The sequence below is a fragment of the Choristoneura fumiferana genome, chromosome 13 (assembly GCF_025370935.1).
Source record: "Choristoneura fumiferana chromosome 13, NRCan_CFum_1, whole genome shotgun sequence".
Classification (NCBI taxonomy): domain Eukaryota; kingdom Metazoa; phylum Arthropoda; class Insecta; order Lepidoptera; family Tortricidae; genus Choristoneura; species Choristoneura fumiferana.
The window spans coordinates 12,989,200-13,016,175 of NC_133484.1; the positions used below are offsets into that span (position 1 = coordinate 12,989,200).

The 26,976-nt window shown below is 35.7% G+C and overlaps 1 protein-coding gene across 1 annotated transcript in view; it reads left to right on the forward strand.

The window, feature by feature from the left end:
- Positions 1–16,491: 16,491 nt before the first annotated feature.
- LOC141434085 (homeotic protein antennapedia-like) overlaps positions 16,492–26,976 on the forward strand; it is a 227,255-nt gene continuing 216,770 nt past the window's right edge. The window contains exon 1 of the mRNA XM_074096369.1: positions 16,492–16,780. The gene's annotated coding sequence lies outside the window, so the exon portion shown is untranslated. The remainder of the gene's footprint in view (positions 16,781–26,976) is intronic.

The following is a 26,976-nucleotide window of genomic DNA, read 5'->3' on the forward strand; positions in this document are numbered from 1 at the left end:
AAATAACAAAACAAAACAAATCTTAAAATGATGTGTCAGTAGGTAGTCGCCAATAAAACAAAAAAAAAATTGAAAATGTTCCACAGTAAGTAATGTATCACTTTTTAATTGAAATGGTTAGATTATTCATTACTTAAATGTTCATTTTCACCAACACATAAAAAGCAGTAACACATAAAACTTTTCCGAACATTTATTTACGCACTGAACTTTCAAACTAACACACCAACCGGAAGTCAACTTCTCTGTAAACAGCTATACGAGAGCCGTATAGTTGCTACTAAAAGTATCTATTATCGGGTAGGATATTATTTGTATGAGAATAAAAGGAACCTTTTATCCTTTTGGTGGCGAGCCATCAATCTCTCCGGGCTCTTTCTCATTACACCATCAATCGGCTTTTTCCCTGTTTTTCAACATTAATAGCAGCCTACTATCTCCTGAAAGAAATCTACTGCTGAGCTGTATTATTGTCATAGGGATATTTACAGCGCTCATTTATTTGTCGACGTCCCCTCTTATTTTCCGTTCGGGCCAATCCGATAGAAGAGTCTGTTGAAAATTTTTCGTAAGCAGCAATACGTCTTGTCGAGTCCTATCTCTAGGCGAACATTCGACGGTCACCCCTACACGGCGGCAAAGAATTGAGATCGACGCAGACGCGGCTAGCATACATTTATTAGTTTCTTCGTATCGTTTTTTTTTTCAAGATGGAACGGGAGTTTTTAAATATAATTTGTATTAGGGAGGTGCTTGGAAAATTTTATACAAAAAATTGAACCGACTACAAAAAACCATGAAAATAATATTCCACCAGTCTGAAGTCGGTACCTCAGCATGAGCCAGCAGGAGTGGATTCTATAGTCGTCTATACCTTGCCTACACATATTGGGCTTCAATCACTCCTGCTGGCTCGTGCTGAGGCACCGACTTAATTCAGACTGATAGAATATTATTTTCATGCTTTTGTGTAGTCGGTTCAATATTTTGTATACATTTTTTTTCACGATTTTTAGTGTAAATAATCTAAGATACAATCGTTTAATGTCAACTGCTCTTCACCTTTTATGAAAGATTTCTTTTTCCGATGCAGAGTCGTTCATTATTGAGGAGTCCTGGTGCTTCACCACCGGTTCCGTTTCACCATAAGAATTACGACGAGCATAAATTGCTTAGCAATACTGTGTTAAAGTAATTGGAATTCAACCCACAACATTCAACTTGTTATTGAGCAGTAGCTCCGTTGGTCAAATGTAGTCTTCATCATCAGTTCCACTTCACCAAATGATGATTTTCAAGAGCAAATGCCCGAGTTACTACTAAATTGGTATATCCAAATCACCATAGGTATCCCTGCAATATTTGAAGAGTTCCCTCGATTTCCTTAGGATCCAACCATCAGATGCTGATTTAGTGCTTATCGTTCCTAATTAAAAGCATTCCTAAGCGAACGATTTTTTTTTCAAATCGGTTTATAAATGACGGAGTTCTGAGATAATCAACATAAAAAAATACAACGGAATTGATCACCTCCTCCTTTTTTTGAAGTCGGTTAAAAATCCGTTGTCACGGTATTGCCTAGTTTGCTAAGTGGAATTTAAATTATTTTTTGTAACTATAGGTTTCTACTAATACTGGTAAGACCTGTAAGTTAGGTACTATAGGTTTCTATCTAATAAGACCTGACGTAAAATAAATACTGAACTATTAATGTCATGTTACTTAACACTTGTCGAAAGGTCGACATTACCAGTTTTTAAAAGAGTCCCTAAATCTTAAAAAAACAAGGCTACTTGTCGCATAGACTTAACGTTTGTAAATTATTAAACCTTAGGACGGTAAAGAAGTTTCTCCGTCTATTATATTTGTTAATAAATTGAAATCAGAGTCAGCAAACAATTATTTAATCAAACACTTGTAAAAGCAATAATTTATCGCTAAAACACGATCGATATCGTCAAAAATTCTCATAGAGTTCTACGAGGTACATCCACAAATAGACCTTAGTAGTATTGAATTATTCTGTGCCCCATCCCCCGCCCCACCGCTTCCCCTCGCCGCCCGTTGGCTAAAACCACTTGTGCCAATTTTCTCGGGGACTCCTCCACTTTACTTGAGCTTCCACTATTCCAAAACTTAACGACGTAATTTCACAACGCATTCGAATCAATTTAACCTCTATTACGCTCGATTTAGCGTTGACTTCTCAATGCGATTTATTTGGCGGTTAAGTAGTTTTGAAGTTTCGGGTATTTGGGGTACATTTGGTGGGCTCACGCATTTCTTTTCTCGTCCTTTGCTTAATGTCTTTGGGTTGTAATGAGATGATATTAGTGCTAGTCCTTTGTTTAATTTGATTCGTGTCAGGTTTTGCGGTTATTTATAAAGTTTATTACTATATGTTTAAAACTTTCGCGATTCTCACTCATAACTAATATATCCCGGAACTTAATAACGAGCACTATTTGTAGCTGGATTGTATGTGTGGTAAAAATTTGAAGTTCTTTGATTTGGACGTCCACAATGTAACGCCTGAATCAATATTTTTTTGAAGACCGTGGAATAGTTGGATTGGGAGCGGTCTATGAAGTTACAGTCAACTCGTCATTACGCCGGTATAGAGACGACCACTACTCGTAACATTTACAGTACGATTACTTGAAGTTAACACTTGACAGATGGGCGTGGGTGTGTGGGCGTCAATTTTCAACTTTGACGTCATACAAATAAAGCCATTTTTAGTATACCGCTACCCACGTTTACAGATTATGTAAAAACTATTTTATTTGTATGACGTGAAAGTTGAAAATTGACTGAAGGCACGCCCATCTGTCAAGTGTTAACTCGAAGTAATCGTACTGTAATGAGTATTTTAATGTTGCTAAATCTTAAGAAAAAACAATTGACGATCTATTGACATATTTACCATCAACCCTAAACCTACAATTACAAAACTCGAATCAACTGAGAAAAAGTCACAGTGGCATCGCATTGCTTGACAAGGGAATTTATTATGACGCTAACTGTGAGAAGGTTCTACGGTGAGTCGGGAATCAAATGGTTTGACTGTACCTAATTAAAAAACTGAAATCCCCTAGCCAAAGCAAAACGGCACGTATTCTCTAGCTAATAGCGACTTGGTAAGAGCCTTTTGTTTCCCAAATGTAGCTACATATAGGTAGGTGGGTAAATTATTCTGAAGCATCATAACTCGACCTAAGGCCGCGGCCACACCGCGCGCGATAAATCACGCCTGTCAGGATCAGGTGACACCTCCTTCTTTATGTTTTTTCCCAAGCCGTTTTACGGAAAAGATAAAAATCTTTACATAATATATTATGGTGTTTTAGGGTACACTCTCAAATTACGTGTTGTAATACGGAGAATATTCTAGTTTTAAGAAGTGGAGGAGGTGATAAATAACGAAGAAGGACAGAGAAAAATGATGACAAATTAAATTTGTGTCCGAGTAAACAGACCTCCCTTTTGAGGGGAATGGTTGTATTAATAATAGTTGATGACTTGACGTGATTATTAAACACAAAACAATTATTGGAATAAGAAAAAATAAGTCGTCACTATTAAGTCGTCACTATTATGACGACATTTTATTATTAGGTATTATGAGAGGAAGTAAAACGAGCGAGAGAGTTATCTGATGGGAAACGATCGTCACTGCCTATGAATACCAATACATTATATAGTTTAGAACTTTACATGATAGAGTGATACAATCAAACATACACATACAACCATGTTGTAATAACTTTTCACGTTATTCGATAAACTATAGACAGCCAAAACTATTTCCCTACTATGATAAAATTCCATGGTGGTTTTATTCACATACGTGGTTTTATTCAGACAAAATCGTATTATGGTTGAGCAGAGTAGTTAAACTAATTTGATGGGATGACCGGATAGCCGAATGTTGAGAGAATCCGGCTGCGGGGTTTGGAATCCCTGGGTCAATTCCTGATCGGGGTAGACATGAAATACGAACATGGTGAACGTGGTGGGTGGTGTTATGAAGTGGCTCGTTTTTGAAAGGTACTTTGTACTATTTCTTGAGATAAACGTGGTTGAATGCCTCAATTTCAGCAGCATGAACGTGTGAAAGGAAACCGCACCTAACCTAACCTAACTTAACCTAACATAAAGGATGATTGTATCTATAGGTTCGTAAAAGCATTGTATGGGGACAGTGAAGTTATTAAGCCGATCAGAAAAACTTAATACCCACGTAATAAGAGCGGAGCTAGCTTAAGCCGTTTCCGTGTCGATAAATGAGGCGATACCCGTACTCTCCATGCCGGAAAACAACAGAGGCTGCTTAGCGGCAGGTTTAGAGAGTAAGATGGTGGTAATATTATTATTTTATATATACCCGTTTTAAACCAAGCAAAAGAAAAGCGTCGTCGTTCAAAAGAAAAGCGTCGTCGTTCCAGCTTGGGTGTTCTTCTCTACAGGGTCACTTTTGTCAAGCAGCTGGTTCGATTTTGATCGACGTGAAATAAATTATATTTCATCCATTGGTAGCACAGAAAGATAGAAAGAAAACATTTATTCGTGACTACGTGGGAAAATAAAATATAATAAAAATGTTCATGTCATGAAATGATCCCAAATCAGCAAAACTGCCGGTTTTGCAAAGCGCTGTTCTTCCTTTGGGACCATCTGAAAAAAAAAACTACTAATTCAGTTATTTCCGGCTGAGACCATATTATACGAACTATATACCTACCTATATACCCATATACCTTCGTATTACTTGATTTTAATATTAAAACCAAAACCATTATTTAAATTAACATGCGATTTAAACGGAATCGAGATGTAACAAAATGCAACTTTAGAACAGCCGTAAATAACATCCAAAAGTATTTGCTGGTTACCGCAAACTTCTGTATCCCGATGTATAAAACATTAGCGAATAGAAGCAGCGAACTGACTGTCTGTACACCGCGCTGGGCAAAACGAAAATATATTACTTCCCCGAAGATTTAGGAGTGTTTGGACCGAACAATAATGTCCGGCTTTTGTGGAAAAAGATAGATTGCAATGCATGCAGCGGTTTTTCTTTTATGAAACTTCAGTCTGTGGCTATTATTAATAATATTTATGTTGCTATCTAGCAGCCTTTTGTTAGATCAATGGACTTATGAGTCATTTTCTGGAAGCAAAAGCGCCGTTCGTCTAAGACACTTGGGTAATGAGTACCTACATTTGCAAATAGAATTGACATGGTTGTATATAGATGTAAATTTACGAAATGGAAATATAAGCAGGTATACATACATACATCAGTATAACAAGCTCAGTATTATTGAACATATTTGCCTGTAAATTTGTTTGCACTTGTACAAAGTCCGTCACAAAATTAAAATTTAAAAAACGTCGATACTCTTTCTGCCATTAGATTTGAAAATACTATTTTAAAAAATTTGGAGAAATGTTTCGAAAAATTCCCTATGAAAACTTCCCAAAATGATTCCAAAAAGGCAGTCCGTGACTTCAAATAGCTTATCTTCTGTGTTAAAAAAAATTGTTGAAAGGTAGCTTATGTGTTATTCTTTAAATCCATCTCACTAAGGTAGGTACATACCAAATCAATCAATTTTGCCAGCCATTTTAGCGTAAAAAGTAACAAACACACTTGCAAAATTTTGCATTTATGATATTGATATTAGTACGATTACATAAACAAACTTAAGAATTACGTATCAAATTCTACTCCACTAGGACTAGGACTCATAACATAACAGATATTAGGTACCTACGGCTGTCATCATGATTATAGACGAAGGTCTCCCCTCTCTAAAACAGTCCCATGCATGTCTGATGCTATTTATGATTTCCTAATCTGTATATTTTAAATTTTCCAATACTTTTCTAACAAACTAATGGCCTCCGGTTTCTGGTAGGTATTTCGACATGCAAAACTCGGTTGACGGATATCCGATCCGAATAAATTCCGACTAATGAAAGATTTATTTAAAAATAATAACGTGTATTTCTTTGATTTCCGGCGGCAACTTAATAGAATTATTAATGTACGAACGGTGTGATTTTGGCATGAATTAGATTCCACCGGGTTACGAGTGATGATCTTAATGTTGTGTGGGTGTTGGTGTTAGTTTTCTATAGGTATAGGTAGTTGGCATGCATAATTTGGTAAACTGTTTTTTTTTGTTGTTGATCTGCACCGATTTTTTTTCTTTGATTGAATATAAAGCCGTAGAATAAAGTGAATAAAGCCGTGGAAACAAACACTACTAAAGTGTTTTTGCGTGGCTATACTGAAAAAAATTGTGTAACTCTATCCAACTGAAGCAGCGAATAATGTAATAATACGAGCAATATGGATGGGTTTTGTAAAATTTCTGAAGCGGTTGCAAAACTGTAGACATAAGCATAATAAAACATCCGATTTCTGTGTAGCAACTCTTACTATCGCTAATAACAGGCTTAAGTCTTACGAACTATTAAAATCTTAAATTTCATAACCACTGAATTGGAGCCCTTAGTGGCCTTTCAAAGAGCCGAATACTACAAGTAGTTGGTTCCCGATACAGCTACTAAAAACTGCCAATTTGCCCGTGCAATTGAGATGAACGTTTTAGAGTCGTATAAAGACCCGAGACGTAATAAAATAACACGCCTTGTATATTGTTTACTAGAAGAGCATTCCTCGGACATTGGTGAAGTGAAACCACTCGCATACACCGTGACTTGCAGCGGAATCGCTGATTACTGGCAGGGTCGTATGCAGAGCGCCGAGGTTGTACTAATATTCTTATTAACTCTACGCCGTGCCTCTTATGGTTTACCGTTTTCAAGTCGCCTATGAATAAAATTTAAGCTTGTCGGTTTTTGGTGTTGGAGCTGTTTGGTCAATGAAAGGAAGGCCAGGGTAATATAACAAGGATAGGATCTGATCGATTTTACCAGTATTGATGGTCTAGTAGTTAGAGGACTTGATTATGAAGCTTGAGGTTCCGGGCCAAATATTTGTATGGAAAATTAGAACTTTCGTGCTCGAGTCTTGGATGTTTATCCATAGTATCCGAGTAGAGTCTGGTATCCGTAGTAGTTTTGCTTAGTTTGCGACTAGGCAAACTGGTGTTACTTGTCCCAAGATATTAGAAAGTCATTTTTATTATTGTTCAAAAAACTTCTATCTTGAATTTTACCTGTCTACGATGACCGTTCACTTTTTCTTTGTTTGCAAAGTTGACCCTGCATTAGGCAGACAACATAACATGGACGCTTTTGTCTAGCCATATGCGTCATTTTATGATGTTTATCCAACACCAGCCAATTTGAGACATAAGTATAACTATGCTCTACATAAGTACAATCACAGATGGTTCAGGCGGAAAATCAGCGCTGCAGGCGTTTAACCTAATGCTGAGTCAGCGACCTTTTCGCTTTTAAGAGGACACAAAAAATTGTGTATATGTACCATCAGCCAAATAAGTGGTCTATCAATTTTTAAACAAGTTCCTATCAAATTTATATGTCGCTAAAGTCGAACTTTCAAGTTGACAGACACGTCTATTGGCATTATTGTTTTATGACATGCAAACGATTATCAACTTTAGGGTGGTAGACCACATATTTGGCTGATGGTACCTACTAACTATTTTCATGTGCGTTTTCGTTTTTTATTTATTTATTTGTGTTTAATTCTGTATATTTTATTGTATTCGTGTGTCTGCTGTAATAGTGAATAAATGTCTTCTTTATTTCTACTTTGTGTTAGAGCGAAATACGTACAGATTTAGTGACTTGCGGGGTCAGTGCGGGCCGAAAACTTCACACAGCACTGAATAACCTTACAGGTGTATATAGATTTTATTTCCCAAATTGCTGGCAAACGAGCAAGTGGGTCACCTGATGGTAAGCGATCACCGCCGCCCATGGACACTGCATTATCAGGACTGCGGGTTTGCGGGTGCGTTGCCGGCCTAAAGGGGAGAGGGGAAGGGGGAGGGGAGTTGGGCCTGACAATCTTTCTTCACCGAAAAGCTCATGGTGAATTTCTAATCTAATTTTGCACATCAAAAAACTCAGAGGTGCGAGCCTGGGTTTTTGGACCCCACGATCTTCCACTTGAGAGGTCATAAAGTAGCAAGCCAAACCACCAGGTCAGCACGGCTACTTGTCCAATACCTATTAAGACAGCATCATAATGATTATGACAGATGGCTCAACAGACTGACAGATGAACAGATGGCCGTTGGGGACAAAAAGTTCTGGAATGGAGACCGACCGGCAAGCGCTGCGTAAGATATCCACCAACGAGTTAGACGGATGACCTGGCTATAAAGCTGCGGGTTTACAGTGGATACAGGCCGCTTCCAACCGAAGCAACTGGAGGTCTATGGGAGACGTATTATGGCTGATATGATGATGATGCTTATGATATTCATCATCATCATGTCAGCCGAAAGACGTCCACTGCTGGACATGGCCTCCCCCAAGGCTCTCCACTCAGACCGGTCTTGTGCTTTTCGCATCCACCGCGATCCCGCAATCTTAACCAGGTCGTCGCTCCATCTTGTTGGAGGCCTACCGACAGCTCGTCTCCCGGTCCGCGGACGCCATTCGAGAACCTTTCGTCCCCATCGGCCATCAGTCCTGCGAGCAATGTGCCCCGCCCATTGCCAGTTCAGTTTCGCAATTCTGCGGGCTTATGATATTATCATGATGAAATTTCAAGGGAAAAATTAACAAAGTGCGCGTGCGTCGCAATCTGATGGCTCTCTCTAAACGAATGCAATCAGATGTTCAAGATAAAGTCAATTAACATAGTCAGCTTTGCAGTGCTTGTTAACTTAATTTAATAATTAACATCTCGATAGCGGCGGTAATTAGTACGATGAAGGTATAAACGTAGACTAAGGGGCTGTTTCACCATCCATTGATTAGTGTTAACTGGCGGTTAGGTGTGATGCCGTCTCTATTTGTTTTGTTCGAATAGACGGAGACGGCATCACATTTAACCGTCGGTTAACGGTAATCAATGGATGTTGAAACAGCCCCTAAGTAAAATAAAGAAAAAGCTTTATTTTTTTATTGACAAAATAGTTTTACTCGTAGTAAAGTTTGATCATATTAAGTACCTACTAATATTATAAATGCGAAAGTTTCTAGTATATGCCTTGCTTGTGTGCGTATACTATGTAGATACGTGTGTTTTTTACTTTTCCACGCAATAAAGGCTTGACGAATGTTGACTGGATGTGAAAGTTCCTTCCATAAGGATTCTTGTCTTATTCTACAAAGTTCGAAATTTAAACTTCGTATCGTGCCGTCCTGCTTACGCTACTAGTATTAGGTAAATTAATTGGATTATTTGACCTTAAAATATCTTAAGATTGCCGGTCAGAATTTGAATCCGCAAGCCCCACTTTACGCCCCAGAGGAGTCATACCAACTAGACCACCGGGAATCCGACCAAACAGCCGAAAATTGTAATCTTTTCTATACTAGAGGTGAGACGTATTTACTGGAATAGGTTTTGACTTGGACGCGTGAGTACGCGTTCCCGCCCGCGATTCTTTTAGCTTACGAGTATTTAGGAGTGCTGAGTGCGGCGGCTGACAACGTTCCGCCAACTTGAAAACTAGCATTTATGTACACGTTTAAAATGAAAATTTTATAAAAATTGCTGACAATCCTAAGCCTGTATAAAGTATGAACGGAAGTTTTTAGTCGGTATTTAATATAAGTTAAAATTAAACAAATATGAAGTGTGAAGAGTGAACTGTGACGTGAATTCGGTAGTTCGATATTCGTAAAACTACTAAAACTATTACGGTGTATACGCAATTACGGGAGCGCATTTACGGGAAACATTTTGTTTACGCAATGAGTCAATTGAGTTAAGTACTCGTAGATACTCTTGGACCTAGTCTTTGGATCTAGACTTTTTGTGAACGCGTACTCGCAAGACTCAGTCCGCGTTTTGCCTAGTACGTCTCACCTCTATTCTATACCTGTATTACTAGTGGTGTGTGGACCAATAGGGATAATAAGTAGGGTATGACACAAACTTCATATTCCGAATTTCGGAGTAGCCCCTTTTAGAAAAAATATAACAATTAATCGAAGCAACATATTCTTAATTTTTTTTATTGTACTTAGCTCCAGTAGGGACCTTTTCTACCTTAAAGCAAGTCATTAGACTAAAGAGTGCCACCGTGAACCTTCATTTAATTTATTGGACAAAGGGCGCTCATTAGGGCCGGGTCACACCTTGCTTGCCACCTGTAGAATCGTTCGAATGCCGAATTGTAAGTTTGGCGCCCAATGTGCCCCCAGCTTTACTTGAGAGGTGTGGATGTTTTTGGGATTAGGTAATAGGTACAATTTGTTTTGTTTGATTTGGTTGTACCTACCTATTAAACAATTGATTCTTTATTTTTTGTTGTAATCTGATGATTTTATAAGGAATCAATTTGAGAAAAAAAAATGAGTGCTATTAAAAATCTTAATTGGAAAGGCTATACTCATGCGTGCTTTAATTACAGATAAATTAAATTTTCTTCAATTAAATTTGAAAAAATCCAAAAGATCATGTCGGTGTTACCTTCTCGGCGCCATGTTCAAGACTGATTCCCCCCGCCCGAGCGCGCCCGCCCATAAACATGTCACTTCTGGACGCACGCCGCGAGTTACGACCTCTCACTCTAACGTAGCCATAACTTAACCAAACAAAAGGGAAAGCTATAACGCTCATCGGTCCCGTGCGGATAGTTTAAATTACGCACACAGACGTAGAGAAATGAGTTGGTATGCTCGCCACGGCAGTATACGGAGAATTATGAGATTATTAATTTTTGATTGGGAGCTTTTTAATCTGTGATTTTATTTAAAAAAATATGTTTTAAATAAATTATACCTTTAATTTGAGAATGATTTTAGTGACGAATGATGATGTCTTAATTGTTTTTCTTAAAACTTTATTTTATTCTAAAATACTGTAAGTAGATTTTTCAAGAGGTATACTTATAGTTTAAAACTAAAAGATAAAACTTTTTATAATAATCAGTATTGTAAAAAAATAAAAAAAAAATATATAGATATTACTGACTTATACTAACTAATAGTAGTTAAATTAGTTACTTACTTCGCGGCACATGTGTCGAAGATACAAGTAGTTAACACGTTACATAAAAAATAATTTCATTTTAATTGAATAACATTGTAATATCATTCTATAAACACTGAGTTCCATTGGCACTTTCTAATTATACTGCGACTGCCTTGTCCTCCAAGTAGCACCGGGCCCGCTACGCTCGAGTTTGCTGTCGGTAGGGAGTTTCATATTTTTATCTCTCTCTAACACACAATTCCCAGATCGTAAATCTCGAAATGGCCGCTTGTAGGTTACGCACGCCGTCCGCGCAACCCCAGTGGGAGCTCGTAAAGTATAGTTTTCTCTGTTTTATTACGTGTTTTACTACGCGATAAAGGAGATGAGAGTATATCGGGGAAATCAGCTGTTTACGGCATGCTTGAAACGTGCTGTGGAATGTGGCGAACGAATTGTGAAGCGCCGTGTTCTGGAAGGTTACTCTACTTTGATTTTTACATTGTGTTATTTTTGTGTAATATTAGACTATTTTTTGTAAATATTATATTTGACGGAATCTTTTGAATGTAATTTGATTGAACATACAACAGCGGACCTCCTGATGTTAAAATAATTATCAGTTTTAAACAAAAGCATATTTATGGTATCTAATGGTAGACTGATTGTTGCCCACAATTTCGTCCGCATCCGATAGAACTTTTCACAACACAACAAAACAAAATCGTTTTCAAAGTCGTTTTAGTATTTAAAGGGATTATAATTGAAACAAACAAGCTTACTTGTTTAATTGATGTATAACCTACATATAACCAAGCTTACTTCTCTAATTACCTATAGACAGTAAACTTTCTGTTTTAAAATTTTTTGTTTGTGTAAATTTATTAAATACCTATATTTTTTGGTGATTACCTAGAATTTCACATGAAATTTGGACTGTTAGTATGAAGTTACATTAACACTATGTAGGTAACTGCCTATTTAAGTCCTACTTCAAGTAGAACCTCATTAAGTAGAACATACCTGAGTTATGTCGATGATGTTTTGGAGGTACCTAGTATTTTTTAGGGTTCCGGAGCCAAAATGGTAAAAACGGAACCCGTATAGTTTTGCCATGTCTGTTTGTCTGTCTGTGTCTGTCTGTCTGTCTGTCCGTCCGCGGCTTTGCTCAGGGACTATCAATGTTAGAAAGCTGTAATTTTGCACGGATATACCTATATGTAAACTATGCCGACAAAATAGTACAATAAAAAATTTAAAAAATATTTTTTTTACGGTACCTCCTATAGACCAAAAGTGGGGATGATTTTTTTTTCTCATACAACCTTATAGTGTGGCATATCATTGAATGGGTATTTTAAAACCATTAGGGGTTTGCTAAGACAATTTTTCGATTAAGTGATTTGTTTGCGAAATATTTAACTTGAAAGTGAAAATTTTCATTAAAATCGAGCGTCCCCCCCCCTCTAAAATCTAAACCAGTGGGTGGAAAAAATTCAGGATGGTGGTAAGTATATAAAATTTACAAGGAAAACTATAACGGCTAAGTTTGCTTGAGAATTATTAGTAGTTTAAGAGTAAATAGCAGCCTAAGGTATAAAATATACCTAAACTTGGAAGATTCCGTATAAAATACGAAATCCTAAGAAAAATATTACTTAATTTTTTCATACTGGCTACGGAACCCTATTTTGGGCGTGTCCGACACGCTCTTGGCCGGTTTTTATTGTAGTATAACGGATAGGTACCTACCTATATCTAATTATGTGATATTTCGGTATTTTACGTAACTTAATTTTATGGCAGTAGTTAAATTTTATCCCGAACAGATCAATACCTAATGTAATGTACCTACCTAATAAAGGTACCTATCTAAATGTTTTGGCAATTTTTTCAGCTATTTTATTACCTATGTTTTATGCCTGTGGTTAAATGTTTTCTACGGTTCAGCCTAATGGAACTAGTTTAAAAAATATATTGTTGTACATTTTTGAGTGTTTAAGTTTGTTATTATAGCCTGATAGAGGTAATATGAAATGCCTAATCTATTTAGCTAGTTACAATATCTGAATGATGAAAACAAAATAAAAAGTACTATAGGTGGGTACCTACAGAGTATGAAAGAAAGAAAGAAAGAAAGAAAGAAAGAAAGAAAAGTTTATTTTGGCTCCAAAAATGTACCACCTAAAACTAAGACTAGAACTAGCACTAAAACTATGTTACTAGGTGACACAGCAGGATACCAAAAAGGGTCTCCACTCAGCATATTATATATACAGATATTTATTCAGATAGTTATTTGTATGCATATTTAAATTACATGATGTTGATAATTCTGCTTTAAAAAATAATAATAAAGCTGGAAAGTGATTAAGGCATATTTTATTAAATAAATTTTAAATTAAAGTTGTAGAAAAACATAAAACTATCGAAGAAAAACATGTCTTAGTATAGTAGTTTATTTATATTTAGTTACTTACCTACTAACATCTACAGCATCTCAACACCGATTCATCTCCGTAACGTGACGTCTGCGTTCATTTGCGCAGCGCCACGGGCGGGAGAAACAATATGGCGGCCGAACAAACGCTTCTTATTGGTCGAAATTTGGGCACATTGTAGTCTTTTGAAATGATCGGGGAATTCGTACCTGCAACGGTTCCTTTTGTGTGATCGGTAGTACCTATAGTGTAAAAATGCTGGCAGGTTGATTCTAAGTGTAGAAGTAGAATGATATCGGTTTTAATAATTAAGAATAAGATTTTTTTTATTAACACTTAAAAGTAAAAATAGTGATATATTATCATAAAAATGTTCGGAATGGTCTTTATCAGTTTTGTATTAAATATGTCTAATTGTTTCAGTTTACTCATAAATTAAAAAAAAAACTGGTCCGATCTACAGGTAACCTAACCACAAAGCAAACTGTTTCTTTGGTCAACATATCAGCACTGATATATAGTGAGAAAATGCAGCCAGCCTAATAGGAACGGCATCGGTGACATAATGTGTATAGTTGTACTTACATTATTGAAGTTTTTAGGCTTAGACTAAATAAGCCACTTTGTTTTCTTGTTTTTTACCTGTCATGAAGTACCTCTATTAAATTAATGGCAAAGTCAAGATATTTTTGTTACTGCCAACATAATCATCTGCAATTATGTAAAAAATATATTGTGTGCACAATGTCCTGTAAAATGTTGAGTAATTTGCTTATGCATTTTTATTTAATTATATTTGAATTTTTAAACTTGATAATATGTAGGTGTTTAGTTTTCCAATTACTTAGCTTACAGGCATTTTCCAAAATACCTACCCGCATAAATATTAAGTATGTTTTTTTTGTAATTTTCTAGAATTTTTTGTAAAACTGTAATATTAAAGGAGAATTTGCAAGCATCACTTATAAATGTCGAATAACCTACCACCTGTTCAGATAAAAATTCCGTTAAGAGGAATCCAGCAAGAAACTTAACAAGGTACCTATATTTTTTATACAAATCTACCTATTGAGTTTTTGATAACATTCAAAGTAAGTAAGTACCATATATACCTACATACCTAGTTTTTTTGCACCTGTCAGGTTTGTTTTATTTTATAGCTTTAGCTAGCAGTAGGAAATATTTTAATTTAGTGTCGCAACTAAAATGGATATCAAAGTTTTTTTTAAATAACCCAAAATATATTTAGTGCACACAATACCTACGTTCCTCTGGATATTGGGAACGGATTAAATGCAAACCCATTAAATCATAACGCCGTGATAGCTTATTTTCTAGTGCATTTTCAAATAGGTATGTGCTGACGTAGCACATTACGCTTGTCGACCGGATAGCCAAGAAGTGGTTAGGTAGAGAGTGGTTAGCCAAGTCGTGGTGGCTACGAAGCTTGAGGTCCCGGGTTCGATCCCTGGCTGGGGCAGATACTTGTATGAATAATACGAATGTTTGTTCTCGGGTCTTGGATGTTTAATATGTATTTAATATGTATCCGTTGCCTAGTATTCACTGAACAAGCTTTGGTTGATTTGGCACTAGGTTAATTTGTTTCAATAATGTCCCATGATATTTATTCATTTATTTATTACATAGCCACATAAAACAATGCAAATTACAGGAAAACGTCATAGCCTTATAAATAAGTTAAATTACAAGCAAACAAAAACTATAAAACAAAACAAATAAATCGTATCGTATAGGTATAGGTAATACGAGTATATTAATACACAAACACACACAAACTTCACGCCTGTATTCACAAATGGGGTAGGCAGAGCACACGAAACGTTACCGCATCGGAGCCACTTTTAGCAATTTTAGGTTTTATGTTTGACGAAAACAGTACAATAGTGACAGTATATTAATAAACGATCATAATTATTTCTGAAGTTCCACGTATTATGGAATCAAGTAATAGTAGGGCACCTTATGATACTCACATGGTTGATCGTGGTTGCAATGTGAAACAGGAGCATTTAGAAACAATTAAATATTTCTGACAAAGTCAATGCTTCCACTACAGAAGACTCATCAGAAGACGACTGGTTAGAAATATGCATTATAAATTTTAAATGGACTATCTTTATAGTTCTTTGTATTAGGCATACATACATTAGTGGGTATTTCGTTACTTAGCTGTAAAAAATTACCGTCTTAATAATTATGAACATTAGGTATTAGGTATAATTATTTCAATCTTTTATCCACTTTCATATCTCACTTGGTTTTAATATGAGAAGTTATCGGATTATCGAATGCATTCTCAAAGGATATTTTAGTGTCATCAATAATTAACTTCATATTTAGAAAACATTATCCAATGGAAACCTTTACATTTATAGTCTTCGTAAATAAGTTACCGTGAAAATGCGTGGAAATATACTTAGCGCCTTCACTAACATAATCTCATATTATTTGCTCTCTGATAGAGCCATGACAGTCACAAGGTTTTGAAAGTTTTACCTTTTGTCATTAAGGTTTCGCAGCAGCTAAACCTGTGCATGCACATACTCGTGAAGTCTGGTATCTATATGTTATTTTTATAAATCTAGTGACATTTTGGGGTTTCAGAATGAAATACAGCCTTTTAACCTTAAACCTCCTTCGTGGTTGCAGAGAAATAAGGTTTTTGTGAGTTTAATTTTTAATTTAGTAACTGCTTCAATGATACCTAATCAAATCCATTGTAATTTAATTTTATTGTATATTGTCATTTGCTGTTTTCAAAGCGTTCCCACTGACTCTAGAATCAACATAAATTCAAGCGCCGCGAAGTAGAGCAACGTCACCTACGCCCATCGCAGAAACAGCGTCTGGTGCATCGAACGATACACAGAAAGTTTACGACACCGGCACTTGCTCCGGCACCGGCACACAATCCGCGTGTTCAATTAATCGGGGATCACCGTTGACCCATCAATGGTACTATAAGGGTGGTTGTGCTCGCAGATTTGGTGCGGCGTCGCGGCGTAACGGCGGGGGGCGGTCGTAAAGCATCGGTCGGCACACTCTACTGACGCGCGCCTCGGCGACTACGCGTTGCGTAACACCGCAGAAACGCGTCCGTATACCCACGTGCGTACGTATAGCGGTGAACTAATTGACACGTGACAGTGGTATCCCGAACTTACTTGCAGTGTTGTGATGCGTCCGACGGCGAGTCGCGGCCGCGAGGCTTAAGGTGAGTTTATTGCCGATTTACAACCGACCCGCGGAGGGTCGGGCACGAGTTATGATCCAAAACAAAGTTCTCAGGGGCTTTGCTACGCGTTTAACGCTATTCTGGAGCAATTTGGATGAGCCTTAGAATTTAGCGTTCACAATGAGATTTTCACCAAGATTTAAGTTTAAAAATAGTTTTTTTTCGAAAAAATAATCATGTGTAAGTATGTATTTTTGTAATGTGGTATAATGGTAGGAATAACGTAACTTTATTACCACGGCAAGGTAGGTGAAATTAAAGTTTTCCGAAAATTAAATTACTTTTATTAATTGTTACCTACTTCATTTTAACTAAACTTACAACATTTATGACTAAAAAGAGAGTAAGTATGAAATAAGTTTCGCATATATAATAATCGCAATTAATTAAATTTATCTCCCCTTAAAAAGCATAAACACAAAATTAAGATCGGCTCTAAACACCCTGCAGTACATTTCTTTGGACTTTTTGCTGTGTAAATACATACATAAGTAAATAATAAAACTGCCTAATATAGGCATAATAATTAATTAATAAAGATTAGACAGCCGTATTATTACCTAAATCCAAGTGTAACAAGTAGTTTCAATTTTATTATTGGAGTATAAATCACTATAACATCAAAAACATCACAACTACACTCATTAAAAACCATATAAAAAGCCAAAGTTTTTTCTAAAAATGTGTGTATACTTACAAAAGCGGTTAAGCAAACAGCGCTTGGAATTCAACCTTATGCCTTTCACGATAGTGACTACTTCAGCTTGGCTCTATCATTGGCACTCGTAAAATTTTACTACCGTTGGTTGAGGCCAAGTTGTTGAAGGTGTTAATGTTAAGAATATTCACTAACTGTAAAGGTAATTTAGTGTCAAATTTCTTTGATTTATTTGAAATTAGTAATTCGTGTTTAATTCTGGTAATAATTATTTAATTTTTTATTATGTTTCAATGTTTTCATGGTTAATGTACATACCTCTCTTTCAAGTTACTTTAATTGAAATGTAACTGATTATTTTTTATAGAGTTGTAAACTGTGTAAGTTTGTTAATGTATTACTGCTATTATGTAAATTATCCGTAGAAAGGTTTTTTTTATGGTAACCTCGTCACTACTGAAAATTAAAAAAAAAAACACAAATTCGTCAATGCACCATTTATTTATTTATTTAATCATTATTATAAACTACAGTCAAATGGGATAAGTTAGGATTAAAATGGCAATTAAACTTTATCAAACCTCTACAATTTGTATAAAATCTAAACATGACTTATAAATTATAATCATTACCTAGTTGGTTAATGAAAAGTGTGATTGATGTTATTGTGATAGTATGCATAATTTGTTTCTACTTCCAATTATAAACAGTAAAAAAATATGCATTGTATTCAAAACAGTCAGTGCAAAAACACTAAACAGTTAGTAAAATAACATAGAGTCAAAATTTTACACAGTATTTTTTTATTTGTCACAGAATTTATCTTTTTAAGATTTTGGGTATATAAATTAGCCTTTACTTGTGGCGTTACTGGCGTAAACCATTGGTCTGTCAGTCGAATTGATTCCGGGATTTTACAAAATTTTCATGGAAATTCCAAAAAGTACGTTGTGGTGTTAGATACTTCAGATATTGGGATTTGAGATGGATCCCATAAGAATACCGGGTTAAAAAGTAGCTTATGTTTTATTCCAGAAAGTCAGCTATCTGCACACTGAACTTCGTTATAACCTAACCTGACCAACAAAAAGTTTGAAAACCCTCGACAAAATTCAAAATCGATCCTCCCGTTTAAGAGCTACGGTGCCACAGACAGACAGACAAACACACAGACACACATAGCTCTTTTTACGTCGGGGGTTAAAAATCCATCCAGCTAAAGAGTAACAAACATATACACACATGAACACACTTACATTTTTTGTATTTATAGGTAAAATTGGCCGAACAAACTTAAATTAAAGTCAAATGCAGTGGCATTTTGGTAATAATTTCACTAGTGAGACCATTGGGTAGGTATAGGTAGTGCCACTAGAGTTGAGGTCACGCACTCAAGAACATGTGAAGATGACAGCGGGATTTTGACATTTACTCATTCATTTTCCTTTATTTTATGCAATCAGTTCTTCATGGTAGCTGTGTGTGTAATAATTCACTTCAACTCTCGATCTACTTATAGGTATCTGTAACAATTTTAGCACTAAAAAAACTCATTAGTTACTTCGTTAGGTTGGTTTTTTTTTATCTTCAAAGTTTAATGATACCAAACGAATAGCGCTCTATTACACAAAAAAAAATCTATATCGATTCTGAGGTAACCAACGTAAAAATTAAATAAACCATATTTCGGGTGGTGCATCCATATGTGTATAAAATATATATTGCATGTGTATTTTTTAAAATGTAACCCTTTTTCAAGATAGTTAACGTAACGAGCCCGCACTTAGATGAAAATCTATCTCCAGGAACAAATTATTTCTAAATTTGCAGTAACATTTGTAGCTTGTCCGCCAACTGGTCGTTTTCTGATTTGAAGTCCTTATCAGGAGCTTCCTGGTCCTCGGAAAAAGCTCTGGATCAACAACACGCCCCGCATTCAGTTAATGCCAACTGCTTGAAATTCCGCTCATGTCCACCGCCATATTTGTCTTATTTCATCAGCTTGTTTGTTAGATCTCAATCTCTGTTTATTATTCACTGATGCTGCCTGCTCTGTCATTTTTAAATCACGACGTACAAATTACTCAGCTGAACGTAATCCGCTTTTTTTTCCTTTTGGAATAATTCCATTTACATTGACGTTTGTAGTTTCATCCATCCATTGTAAAGTGTTTTCCGCATTGTCTGGCTCGTGGTCTGTGTTTGCTTCATCAAATGAAATGTAGTTTCAATAGACTAGTTTCAGTTAATCGTAAGCTATTAACTTATCATCATAGTTGTCTTTTTCTAGAACGTTTTTAACCATGCTCGTGCTTAAGGGCATTTAAAGTCTAAAATATTTTTACAATGTTTAATATTTTTACAGCAATTGAACTGTAAAAATTGTCTATCATAATTTTCATCACAAGAAAACCTTCTTATGTTTTTTTATGAACGACTTAGATCTTTTATGAATTCAATTCAAGCGCGCAATTCATCATAAGTAAAACCTACAATCGATAACCACACTAATTTTATTATTGCCCTTTTTACTGCCATTTTATTAACTAGCCTGGTAAAAACTGCAGTAAATTCACCATAGTCTCCTATGGTGTGCATGAAATTGTCTTCCTCAGGTCATAAATTATCATCTTAATAAGTTAATGAGTAATTCCTGCAATAGCTGCCTTTTTGCCGCACGAGGGGACAAGTGTCAGAGCTACCCGCTACCGGTCGCAGTCGTTATTGCCATAAAAGTAGCTGCGCGAACGCATCTGCCTTTATCGAATTTGATTAAAGTTTATGTTTATTTATTGTGTTTTTATATTTTTTTTAAACAAGGTTTGTATTCTGTTGCCATTTAGAGTCAGTTCTCTTTGACTTTCCTAGGCAAATGATGCGGCTGATTTGGTCTTTTGGAAGTTATTCTGTATTTCGTCATTTGTACGTAGAAGACGAGTTATTGTTTATTTTATGAAACGTACGTCTATTTTCTTCAAGGAATGTAACTTGCTAAAGAAAAACTCTATGTATGTTGAATATTGTTAAGTGGAATTAGGGATTTGAGGGGTTCCAGTTCCGCAAGTCTTCTGCTCTGCATCAATATCAACTTTATTTAATGTGATATTTTTAACTTTAATACTCCTTCTTTCTTCTTGTTCTAGAGTATTTCGGCTACATTGCCGTGTGTTACAAAGAATGCTCAAGGAAATTAAAATGTAAACACATGGTCATAAATTAGCGGGCGGATGAATTACATTATTAAATTCACTTTAACTTTACGCAACATTATCTTGGAAACGTTTCGCGTAATTCAATTTTTGTCCTCCTCGATTCGCCTCACGTACGGCCGATCGGGCGCTATCCAACTTTTAATTTTAGCAAAAAATCGATACGAAGCGTCAAACATTACGGAGTAACAGGTGAACGGCTTACCTCCCGCGCCGTACGCGCAAAAAACCTACATCTGTTTGTGAGAAATTTATGCAAGCATCGGTCGTACACACGATCATATCTACTTGAAATACGTCGCTTGAGACAAATTGCAGTCACTTCAAACGTGGCGAGCGAGTGTCCCGACGCCGCAACGGAATAAGCAAATAGCCGATTGTTTCGCTCTCCGCACACAGATCGCGCAGAATCAATCTTACCGTTTGAACAACAAAACCCAATATTGCCTACCGTTAGAAACCGTAAAGAACCGTAGAAGCGCCCGTAAAGCACCGCACTTCAGCTTTAAATCCGCATAATTATCGTATAGGCAATAAATTGCTGCGCGTGCGGGCGAGTGTCGTTCGTATTCCCTTCGTTGCCTACTTGCTAATGCATCATATTAGTAGTAAAAAAATGAATTCGTGGAAATCGATGCACTGTTTAAAACGAGAATTGTAAGTAGTTTTGACGTTACCACCTTGCACCTACCAGTTTCGCTTTTTATCAGCTCTTTTCCCTCATAGACAGAACAGAGGTTATAAAATTTGTTGTTAATTAATTGTACATAGTTCGAGGTACTCGTAATATACTTATATACGTAAAAAAAGACTACAATAAATTGTACAATTTATTTGCATAGATAATACAAATGACGTCACATGGAACTAATTAGCCTGCACCGAACGCTTGTATGAGCGGACTCAGCAACATTTAACTTCCACATATATCATTCTCTCATGATTTACAAATGTTATGACCTCAGCAGTTCGATAATGAATGAGGCGGTCGTAAACGTCGGAATCAAGAGAACATTATTGTCAATAAAGAAGCCATAAACTCTATTAGCTATCATAAACTTCACACATCTGGTCGATGAACAGTGTCGAGAACAAATAATATTAATTATTCAATTATAAGCCAGGTTAATAAACCCTAATTAGATTGTGATCAATCTGTAACAGTGATGGCATACAAGTGATTTTGAGTAGTAATGTTACTTCTATTTCTGTCCATTGTCTGAATTTGTTACGAAGCATTAAGTAAAATGATAAGCAAATGCCGATAAACAACACGGAAACGAGGTTTTGTGTAAACGTCACAAATAGAGCAATAAATTACCTCAAGGTGTTGTTCGCTCAGCTTTTGGCCACAATTCTCCAAAACATTATAGGTCCGCATTAATTCATTGTCAAAAGCATTAGCATAATAATTGGTTACCTGCTTAGTTAGCAGGTGAATTGTTAGAAATGAGCTTTTGTCTAAGTCTCCATTGTCGATTTGTGCAACGTTCATTGTTTAGTTACATTGTTTCGTTCGTTGCATATCTTAGACCTTTCTTTGCCATTTTTTGTAACTTAACGGATCTTAAAAGAATATCGTAAACATAACGGATCTGTTACTTTTTATTTGCATCTTTTCTCTATTTTACATTACAAAAGATGAATGTGAAGTATTTTGTGCTAGGGTATTTGAAGAATTTGTGATTTTAGAGTGCTAACACATGGTCTTGTTTTAGCTCCCGTTTATATTTCAAACAATGTAAATTTGTTCCAGTTCCTGTGAACTACCATTTTGAAATATTTTGGAATATGTCTTTGTGATTTTTTTCGTCTTGTTATATTCTGTTTGACTCAATTCACAGTTAATATTTCGTTCCTGTTTAAATTAAGTAGTTAAATCGTCTTAACACTTAAATTGCTAAATCATGCAATTAAGAACTTCTTTGATAACAATTGATTACATAATCTATTGATGCTGATTACTAATGAATAATTAAGAAAGGTTGACTTTGTAGCTATTCATATAGAGAAACCTAATTTTCTTATTACATAATAGGTACACAAAATAAAAGTTAACTACGCGTAAACATCTACGTTGTAAAAATAGCCCGATTATATTGTTTTGATTGCCAGCAAAGAGTTACAAACATAATATTTATCAATATAGACTAACTGCATGGTCATTTTGTCTTTATGTCACTGCATTTATTTGACAAGGATATGATAAGGCATCTTGTCTTCTGGCTTATTTTAGAAAAGTTGCTTTTTTAAAAATCCATTGAAAAATTAATTGCTTAGATTAACCAGGCACAGGGTGACAAATAATATTACTTGAGAAGTACTTTGATTGCAAAGTAAGACAATTGGCTCATGGGTACCGAGTACCATGTGCCGCTGTATAACATTTCAAAGTTGATTACTGGCTAGGTATCATTTTCTAGACTTTGATAGAAACTTATTGATCGATAAACGCGTAAGGAGTGAAGAAATGCTTTTAATAGATTTCCAACTAGAGCAATTTCAGAAGTTTAAGATCAAATTAAATAATCGGCTTTAATAACAGGAACGTTAAATGTAAGTATTTGAATAAGTTAAAAGAAGTGCAACGGAAACTATGTCTAATTGTTAGTAAGGTCTCACTTAATTGTTCTTGACCTTATTCTTGGACATTAGTTCACATAAGTTGCTAGATTTTAAGACTTGAATACCAATCTGCTTCATTAAATATTCTAGCTGTACTTTTACATTAATGTGAATAGGTATCCTAAAAATTTAAGAGAATGTAGTTTCAAAGCACGCGGCAAGCGATGGTGCGGCTCGAAAATTGTAATATTTCAAAATTACTCAAGAGTCGCGTTCACTTGAATAATGCGATAAGTTTTGAGTTGGGGTGGTTTCCTCCCTCACCCCCCTTCGTGCGTGCCGACTTACCCAGGGCCTTGTTTTTGAACTTCTGCCACAGTTTGATCAAAATATACCTACTCCAACGCTTCATTTAACTAAGACGCATTTAAGTTTATTTGACCAGGGAATACTCCTCGCGGTTTGCGGCTTTTAGGTTTTCCCTGAGGCAGGAACAGTGTTTCGGCAATAATTTATGGTCTACATGAACTTCTTAAAAGTTACCTGGCTGTTATGATTTTCTATAGTATCGCCTAGTCGTCTGAATACTTTTAACTCTTTTTTTCTTTTATACTTAGCTTGTATCGAAAATACAAACTGAAACATGGATGCACAGAAAAACCTCAGAAAAATGGACCAACGCTGGGAATCGAACCCAGGTTCTCAGCATTCCAAAAGACTCCAAAAAACCAATCATAATTAGCTTGTATCATCAACTTCTCATCTTATATCTGCTTACTTAATTTTTTTAACAACCAGCTCAAGAAATCCTGTGTTAACAACATTTAATTCGAGTAACACAAATAAAAAAATTAGTGAGGATCCTCCAAAGTGCAAGAGCCTAATCAACTTTGTAACTACTTGATTACGTTTAACAATGCAGCTTTCAACAAGGCCGCGTTGGAACCCAGAGCTTACAAAGTTGCAGGTGTCTTGGTAGATTCCTATTTAATTTGAACATAACCATGGCATTTTAAAATGGCGTCCTGTATATTTTTGTGTAGGTACATAAATAGAGGTATGTAAAACGTTATACGTACTTCTTATATCAAATTTCTAGATAATTTGATTACTTTAAATAAAGTCGCATTGTACGTATGCAATAAAGTATTAGATCAATAAATACAACAATACCTATACAGTAACAGCCTGGTCTCATCAACTCATCAACACCTCTCGAATAAAAAATATTACAACTAAGCTAGCATTCAAACGTCACACTATATAAATAACTATAGATTACCTTCACAAGTAACACATTTACCCTAAAAAAAACTAACATTCTAACTCCGCATAGTAACAGAACAGATACCAAAGAATGGCGTGTCTATACTTCATACATATGGATAAGATGTAGTAGGTACATATACTTCGTTGAGTATTCGGCCGCACGTGGGTCTCGCCATGTGACAAACCGGTCCAGGCAAGCCTAGTAACCTCCAAGCCAGTGTTTAAGGATTCCCGGCTTTTAACTTAGTGTGGGAAATGTTGGGTAATGTCGTGTGAATGATTTTTATTACTGAGGCTTGCCATGATGTAATTACGGCCACTATTAATATGGAATCAATTTTATTATCAAAAATATCATAATACACTTTGATGAAGTTATAAGAAGGCCTGATGATTAAGATTATTTGTAAGATAAAAGTAAAAATAAAGAAGAAGAAGTCTTAGAAATTAATCCAAAATATGATGCAGGCACTTAATTCGAATTGGTACATTTCCTCGATATTATAATGCAAATGTTACTAAACCAAGAATGTTAGTTTGAAATCAGTTCCTACGTGTATGTTACTTAGACCAATATCACAACGGGGTAACTTAAATAGCATTTATCAGTCGTAAAACTGAAAAAATGCTAAATTCTCCTTAAGGCCAAATCCCAGCTAAAGTAACCAGACAAATAATTAAATTGCAAGCCCTCTGCAAAGTTGTATAAAACCGCACCTGCAAACTTCGCACCGACTTGAAGAATTCTCAACTCTTAGCATTCTCTAGGAACTTTGCAGCCTCGTTAGCTCGCTGTTCCGACATAGTCTCGGTTATACTTTACTTTATCGTATTTGATTCGACAATGCTTCGGTAAGAAATAATTTCCTCTCATGATATAACTAATATTGCTCAATTTATTGCTTCTGGTGTTACTTTGCAAAAATTTATGAACGAACTACAACCCTTTGCATTGTTACTATACAATCAAGAGCAAAATCTAGTTGTAAAGTATCAAGATAAAAAGTTTCAGTACAATAATATTAGTTAATGGTTGATTAAAAATATATATTATTGGTTTAGAAGTACAAAGTTGTTTTAAACATCAAGACGTTAAAAGAAAAGTTAGCGAAGCTTGTAATTAACTTTATATAAAAAAAGATAATTTGTATTAAGTATTTTCGGACATAATTTGTAAAACCCGGCCTTCAAATAAAGTAAGCAATACCGCTGCCGTTTATTATGTCTGTATGTTGAAAACCAATACCACAATAATAAATGTTGGCGTCAATTATGTGTCGGTGCATGGTAACGTTAATAATATCAATAAGAAATATATACCCAGTATAGCTTTCTAGAATTCGAGTCATGCAATTCTAAGGTGCCGGAAAAACGCCGACAATTCCATGAAAATGCATGTGAGCAAAGAAACCCACCGCGGAATGCCATATGTCGTCGCTAAACCATTATCTATAACACCATCACCAGCACAATCTAAATTAACCTCTGTGACTAATAATTTATCGTACACATTTGATTAAAGATCAGGTGGCACTTATGACGTTTCAAGCTGTTCCCGTAATTGTTTCGAGTTTTTATTTGAAAGCAAGGTGGAGATACGAAATGCGCTCTTACTAAAAGTATCGGTAATATCACATACCTATATGGAGTGTAGTGGATACAACCGTTGAGTTTCATTATTAATGATGTCAGCACTTACGAAATCATTCACATTTATGTTATTTAAAAACTGGCCAAGCGCGAGACGGACTCACACACTGAAGGTTTTGTAAAAATAAGAAAAAACCAGCAATTAATAAGTTTCTACTTCATAGTTTATAAAAAAACAAAGGAGTTTTCCTATGCCTTAATTTTATGTTGACGGTAAGTAGGAGTATCTTATCTGGAGGCACGGCAGTGCCCCCGCCAAGTCGAGCAAAACAAAACAAAAGGCACGACCGTACCATACTTTTCTCGAATTTTGCTATAGCTAGGTTTTGACACTGACAGTTTTTGTATAAAAATACGAGAAGGTACACTTTCCAAAAGTCGTAAGAAACTTTTAATCTCGTGAACAATTTTTATTTACAATTTTCAACATAGAAACCAAATTTTTGCACTGGTCCAAAAGATAAATAGCCGGTAAAAGATAAAAGATAGATTTGAGTAAATCGCCTTTTTAAAAAAAGTGACTTGATATACAGACAGACGAACAACGAAGTGAGTCCATAAGAGTTCCTTTTTCGTTTTGAGGTACAGAACCCCACAAACCAGTACGTGTTGATTTCTTTTCACGCGTTTTTATTTAACTTCCAAAGTTCATACGAAATACATATTAGGAGGTACGTACGTAAATATGTAAGTCTTCCGATTTTGTAAGTCGAATTTCATCCATTCCACATCTAGAAATCAGATTGACTTGAAATTTGGAACGTATATGTGGTGGAACCAAAAAACGTAGTCAACAAAAAGCTTGCTTAACAATTAACAAGGCA